Below are 6,983 nucleotides of genomic sequence, written 5' to 3'. Positions count from 1 at the left end.
TGAGGGGCTTTCACCCAGCCCCTAGAGCCTGGCATTTTGAACTTGGACTTAAAGCCTCCAAACTGTAAGAATAAACTCATGTTTGTTAAGGCCATCCCATTTGTGGTATATTCTTGTCAGAGCAGCACTAGGTAACCAGAACAGCTAACATTGATAAAGGTACAAAGGTGACAATTTCCAAAAAAGGCTCTTGTTGTTGTTATGTACCCTCCAGTCAGACCCAACTCATAGTGACCCCTCCTTGGGTTTCCAAAGCAGTATCACTGCAAAAATAGATTGCCCAATCTTTCTTCTGAGGAGTGGCTGGTGGGTTTGAACCCCCAGCCTTCTGGTTAGCAGTCAAGTGCCTTAGGCACTATGCTACCAGAGTTCCCCCAAGGGTTAGCAAACAGAAAACAACTCCAAGTCTGTATATTCTCATCACACTTTTTTTCAGTTGCTCTTGCCAGTATTTTATATGTGTTGGTTGTCATTGAGTGAAAATAACGTATCTCCAAATGCTTATTAATGTGTTTTCTTCCCACTGAATCTCCAGCACTTAGTCTTTTATAGCAGGCATTTTAATCCCTCTGTAAATATCTGTTGAATTGATAGATGTGTTTAACGCTAACTTTACAGCAGTAATTTCAAGCAAGAAGATGATCTGAAAGTATACAAGTTCAGATCTTGTCCTTGTACATCTTCCTTGTTTCATTGACAACTTTCTAGAATATTAACTCCTAAGGGTTAAATAGGGAGCTCTGGTAGCATAGTGCCTAAGGCACTTGACTGCTCACCAGAAAGCTGGCAGTTCAAACCCACCAGCCACTCCTCGGAAGGAAGGTTGGGCAATCCTACTTCCGTAGTGATACTGCCTCGGAAACCCAAGGAGGGGTCGCTATGAGTCAGGGCCGACTCGATGGCAAAACAACAACAACAACAACAAGGGTTAAATATAGGAGTTCTGGTAATGTAGTGCCTAAGGCATTTGACTGCTAGCCAGAAAGCTGGCGGTTCAAACCCACCAGCCACTCCTCAGAAAGAAGACTGGGCAATCTATTTCTGTAGAGATATCACCTTGTAAAAACCCAAGGAGGGGTCGCTACGAGTCAGAAACAACTCCATGACAGTGAGTTTTTTTTTTTTTTTTAAAGGGTTAAATATATGACTCTAAGAGCTGACAGAAGATCCCTGGGCTGAGAGAAACATTAAAGAGCATTTTAGCAAAACAAGCTAATGTTCCTGTAACCCAGCACCTTTCCTGGGCAACTACAACCAGGAACTCATCCAACATTTGTACTTTTTTCTTCTTTGGACTCCATTCCACCCTTTCCTCTAGCTTCTACATTTGGGCTCGTTCTCAGGTTGTTTAGGGACATATCTTTGTACTTATTGCTTGCAAACAATCATATCATTTCCCTTACTGCAAATGATTTAAAAGGAATACATACAGACCCCCATTTCTTCTTTTATATAGACAAAATTGTCACCATGACTGGTTGAACCTACTTATAACATAGGTAAGTTATGAGACCTTTTTCTCCCTTTGCACATAAACCACAAAGTCATTAGAGTTATTAGCAGCAATTAGGTAGGCCAGTCTGCATTTGTACAGCAAACTCAGCCTTTTAGAAAGTTTGCTTAAAGAGTTGTCCATAGTTCTTTTTTGTTCCCCTATCAGGGTTGGCCATTCAGATGGAATGCTTTTATATTTATTCATGTTTACTCAGAGATTGAGTCCCTCAACCCACTGCACCTGTCAAATTTTTCTGGACTACTATTTGGTACTGTTTCTGTTATCAGTTCTTAAAATTCATTCCTTGGTTTGAGGATTTGAAGTAGTTAAAGCAGATTTTACCGAACTTATCTCTGAGTTTGAACCATACAATGAATGATGTGTCTATCTATAATAATAATCACTAGATCCTTTTAATGGAAGCATCCAGAAACAACCCCAAATCCACTGCCATTGAGTTGATTCTGACTCATAATTGTAGGGCAGAGCAGAAATGCCCCATAGAGTTTCCAAGACTGTAAATCTTTATGGCATCAGAGTGTCCCATCTTTCTCCTGTGGAGCAGCTGGTGGGTTCTAACTGCCACCATTTTGGTTAGCAGCCAAATACTTTAACACAAGTACCCCAGAACTCCTAAGCATCTAGAAGGTAAGGCAAAGTAGAAAAATTAAAGCATATTCTTGGAACCTAAAACCTTTGGTCGGGAAGCCTTTGAAGGTGTATATGTATTGTAATGGTGCCCTCTTTATTGTAAATCAGGCATAATAAAATCATCTTATTATTTTTTGACTGAATAAAGTATTGACTACCAGGCATAGCTGAGCAATGTGATGACTGTCACAAGATTGTAAAATGTGGCTAATATAAGAAGGAAAGTAGTTTAATAATATGAATTAACATTTATTGAATCATCTGTCAAGTGTTTTTTATTCATTATTTCACTTAATCCTCAAAACCAGTCAATTAGGTAGGCGAGTTTCCAGATTTAAAAAAAAAAACAAAAAAAACCCACTGTCATTGAGTTGATTCTGACTCATAGTGACCCCATTGGGTTTCCAAGGCTGTAAATCTTTATGGAAGTAGATTGCCTCCAGATGCCACCAGAGCTTCTTTCCAAGTGTTGTTGTTGTTCGGTGCCATCAATTCAGCTCCAACTCATAGCAACCGTGTGTACAACAGAATGAAATACTGCCTGGTCTAGCACCAGCCTCAAAATCCTTGCTGTACCTGAGTCCATTGTTGCAGCCACTGTGTTAATCCATGTCATTGAGGGCCTTCCCCCTTCTCACTGACCCTTCACTTTAGCAAGCATGAGTGATGAGAAAATTTAGAGATATTAGGTAATTTATCTAAAATCACAAAAGCCTTAGGAGCACTGGTGGTGTAGTAGTTAACACATGTGGCTGCTAACAAAAAGGCCAGTGGTTCAAACCCACCAACTGCTCCATGGAAGAATGATGAGGCAATATACTTCCATAAGATTTACAGCCTTAGTAACTATATAGGGCAGTTCTAGTCTGTCGTTTAGTCACTATGAATTGGCATTGACTCTGTGACAGTAGGTTTTGTTTTTGTTTTTTTTTTACATAAGCCTTAAGTGGTGGAATCAAGACTTATTCTTGAATTTATATAACACAGAGCCCACATTTTTATTCCTATGATATGGTGTTAACTTAAATTTTATCTTCTATGTTTCCCCACCTCTGGGACCTTGAGACATTGTTTCAAACTGGAATTCCTTTACTTGAAATCCTGTGTTAAATATTTCTCTGCATCTATGTCCCATGAGACATGAGTAGTTCAAATAATGGGAGACAGCCAGTCTGTGCCCTGGCCTGCATAGAGGTTGGACTTGATAGCACTGTCCAGCTTGGGGAAACTCTCCAGCCTTCCTACTGAGAGCATCCTCACTTCTTGGCATGTCCAGAGCCATTTCACACTGATTTACTTACACAGCCAACTTGCCAAGGAGGTGCCCACCACTCCAACATGGCACAGAATTAGAAAAAAAAACACCGATGAAGGATTTTTCCTAACATGGATTTGAATGAAACCTTTTCATTCCAAAGTCCATGCTGCATTTCTTAAATAAATCCTAAACAAAGTTCCGGGAGCTCTGGTAACATAGTTCCTAACACACTTGACTGATAACCAGAAGGCTGGAAGTTCAAACCCACCAGCCACTCCTCGGAAGAAAGGTTGGGCAATCTACTTCTGTAGTGACACTGCCTCAGAAATCCAAGGAGGAGTCGCTATGAGTCTGATCCGACTCCATAGCACATAACAACAACAAATGAGATGCCTTCTGAGGTTCTGACTTAGTGTGGCTCTGTAAAGTTCATAGGTTTTTGAAGTCATAGTGTTTTTAGAGATTTTATCAGTCTAGTTTCCCCATAGAGATGGGCCCAAACAATGGGCTCAAACATGGCAAATGAGGCTGAATGAATTAGAGCTTTTTCTGTTGTCCAGTTTACATTTGTGCCTTAAAACCAAACCAAACTCACTGCTGTCGAGTCAGATATGACTCATAGCGACTCCTCCTTGGGTTTCCAAGCTGGTATCACTACAGAAGTAGATTGTCCAACCTTCTTTCTGAGGAGTGGCTGAGGGGTTTGAACCGCCAGCCTTCTGTTTAATAGTCAAATGCCTTAGGCACTATGCCACCAGAGTGCCTTAGGGACCAAAATTTTAAAATTGAATAGGATTTCTTTTCTTCTATTGTAAAATAAATTATCATGTGTTATAGTTAAGGTTATATATCAACTTGAGTAGGCCTGGTTTTGAGAGGGTGGGCAGCTAGATGTAGTTATTCCCCATGATGAGACTATCATCAACTACATGATGGAATCTACTGTAAGCAGCTGCCTTAGGGATGTAGTCTCTTCCATTGTATAAGAAAATGCATTGAGAATGATCTCTGAGCTTTTTGGCACATCTGAATCCTGCATTTAGCTGAGGGGTTTTCACCTCAGTGGCCTGCCATGTTGTCTGCTGATCTTGGGACTGTTTCTGGACTTGAACTAGTGGCCTGCTGTGTTGCTTGATAATCTTTGGACTGTGCCATTTTCCTTGTTGACCTTGGGTTTGTCAGCCTCAGCAGCCAAGAGCTGCTTGAGTTAAGAAACTCCTCAGCTCCAGTGGGCTAGGAGCAAGAGGCAGAGCTGGACCCCAAGGTCAAGAGGCCTTCACCCAGCCCCCTGAGCTGGCACTTTGAACTCATACTTCTAGCCTCCTACACTGTGTGAGAATAAATCCCTATTTGTTAAAACCATGGACTTGTGATATTTTCTGTTGGAGTGACACTAGAGAAACAAAACATCATGGTTGAAGAAAAATTTACCAAAAATTACGCAAAATGAGGACAATAAAATAAACTATAATAAAATTACTGAACAATAACCATTGTTACAATTATGAATATACTGTCCACAATTTAAAAGTTTTTCTGTACCTTTAAAAACAAAATAGTACCATGTATTTTCCATGCTTTTTTGAAAGTATTTTTTGTTAATAGCTTCTTTTGAGATATATTTTACATTCCATACAATTCACCCATTTGAAATGGTGTTGTTGTTGGGTGCTGTGAAGTTGACTCTGACTTGTAGTGACCCCATATGACAAAATAGAACTGCCCCATAGTGTTTTCTAGGCTACGTGGGTTCAAACCACCTAAAGACCTTTCTTTTGTTAGCAGGTTAGTGCTTAACCATTGCACCACCAGAGCTCCTTATTCAAAGTGTCCAATTCATTATTTTTTAGTATATTCACAGAGTTGTGTAACTGTTAACACAATTGGTTTTAGAATATTGTCATCATTCTGAAAGGAAAACCCTTTACCAGCCACTTCCCCACTATACACACACACACTCTTTTCTCAGTTCTCTTCTTGTTAGATGCCTTTGTGTCATTTTCAAACAAGTGATGCCTTGTGACAGAGTACCTTTGCCCCATAGGGTATTCTTTCCTGCAATCTTTAAGGAATCAGGATGCCTGGTGTTTTTCCTGTGGAGTGGTTGTGTGGGTTTGTTTTGGTTAGCCCCTGAAGATCTAACCATTTATGCCACATGATTCCTTCCAAGGTAACTACCAGTCTAGATTAGCCAATTCTGGATATTGTATATGGTCTTTTATGTTCTGCCTTTTTTTTTTTTTTTCCATTCCACAATCTATTCAAAATTTTTTACATTTTAAATGTTCTTTTATAACATAATTTTAAATTTCTATATATTTTCTAGGAGTTCTGGTAGCGTAGTGCCTAAGGCATTTGACTGCTAACTAGAAGGCTGGCAGTTCAAACCCATCAGCCACTCCTCAGAAGGAAGATTGGGCAATCTACTTCCATAGTGATACCACCTCGGAAGCCCAAGGAGGGGTCGCTATGAGTCAGGTCCAAATCAGTGGCACATAGCAACAACAACAAAAACAACATTGTAAACAATGGGAATCCCAGAACACTTCATTGTGTTCGTGAGGAACCTGTACATAGATGAAGAGGCAGTCATTTGAACAGAACAAAGGGATACTGTGTGGTTTAAAATCAGGAATGGTGTGTGTCAGAGTTGTATCCTTTCATCATACTTATTCAATCTGTATGCTGAGAAAATAATCTGAGATGCTGGACTTTATGAAGAAGAATGTGACAACAGGATTGGAAGAACACTCATTAACAAGCTGTGATATGTACATGATAGAACCTTACTTGCTGAAAACTGAGAAGACTTGAAGCTCTTACTGATGAAGATCAGACTACAGCATTCAACATGGATTAAAACATAAAGAAAAGAAGAAAATCCTCACAACTGGACCAATAAGCAACATCATGATAAATGAAGAAAAGATTGAAATTGTCAAGGTTATATTTGAATTCACAATCAATGCCCAGGGAAACAACATGAAGAAATCAAACAACAGATTGCGTTGGTCAGATTTGCTGCAAAAAGCATCTTTAAAGTGTTAAAAAGACAAAGATATCACTTTGATAGTTACAGTGCCCCTGACACAAGTCATGGTATTTTCAATAGTCTGATATACATGCAAAAGCTGGATAATTAATATGGAAGACTCAAAAAGAATAGATGGCTTTGAATTATGGTGTGTGTGAATATACCATAGACTGCAAGAAGGGTGAACAAGTCTGTATTGGAAGAAGTATACCTAGAGTAGTCATTTGAAGTGAGCATGGTGAGACTTCATCTCACGCACTTTGGACATGTTATTAGGAGGAACCAGTCCCTGGAGAGGGACATTATGCTTGGTAAAGTAGACGGTCAGCAGAAAAGAAGAAGATCCTCAATGAGATGGTTTGACAATGGCTGCAACAATGGGCTCAAACATGGCAATGATTGTGAGCATGGCACAGGACTGGGCAGTGTTTCTTTCTGTTGAATATAGGATCACTATATTCAAGTCCAAGAGAGCCAAAATATGATCTTGAATATATCCCTCCTGAATTTAGAGATCATCTAAAGAATAGATTTGATGCATTGAA

At 39.6% G+C, this 6,983-nt stretch overlaps 1 protein-coding gene across 1 annotated transcript in view; it reads left to right on the top strand.

Moving 5' to 3' along the window:
• Nucleotides 1–6,983, top strand: part of DPYSL3 (dihydropyrimidinase like 3) — a 195,736-nt gene that overhangs the window by 96,479 nt on the left and 92,274 nt on the right. The gene's annotated exons all lie outside the window — the stretch shown is intronic.

The sequence above is a fragment of the Orycteropus afer genome, unplaced genomic scaffold, assembly GCF_000298275.1.
Source record: "Orycteropus afer afer isolate SDZICR_OR568_19922 unplaced genomic scaffold, OryAfe1.0 scaffold00238, whole genome shotgun sequence".
Lineage (NCBI taxonomy): Eukaryota > Metazoa > Chordata > Mammalia > Tubulidentata > Orycteropodidae > Orycteropus > Orycteropus afer.
Note: the sequence above shows the minus strand (reverse complement) of the source record. Positions and strands in the feature narration are given on the sequence as shown.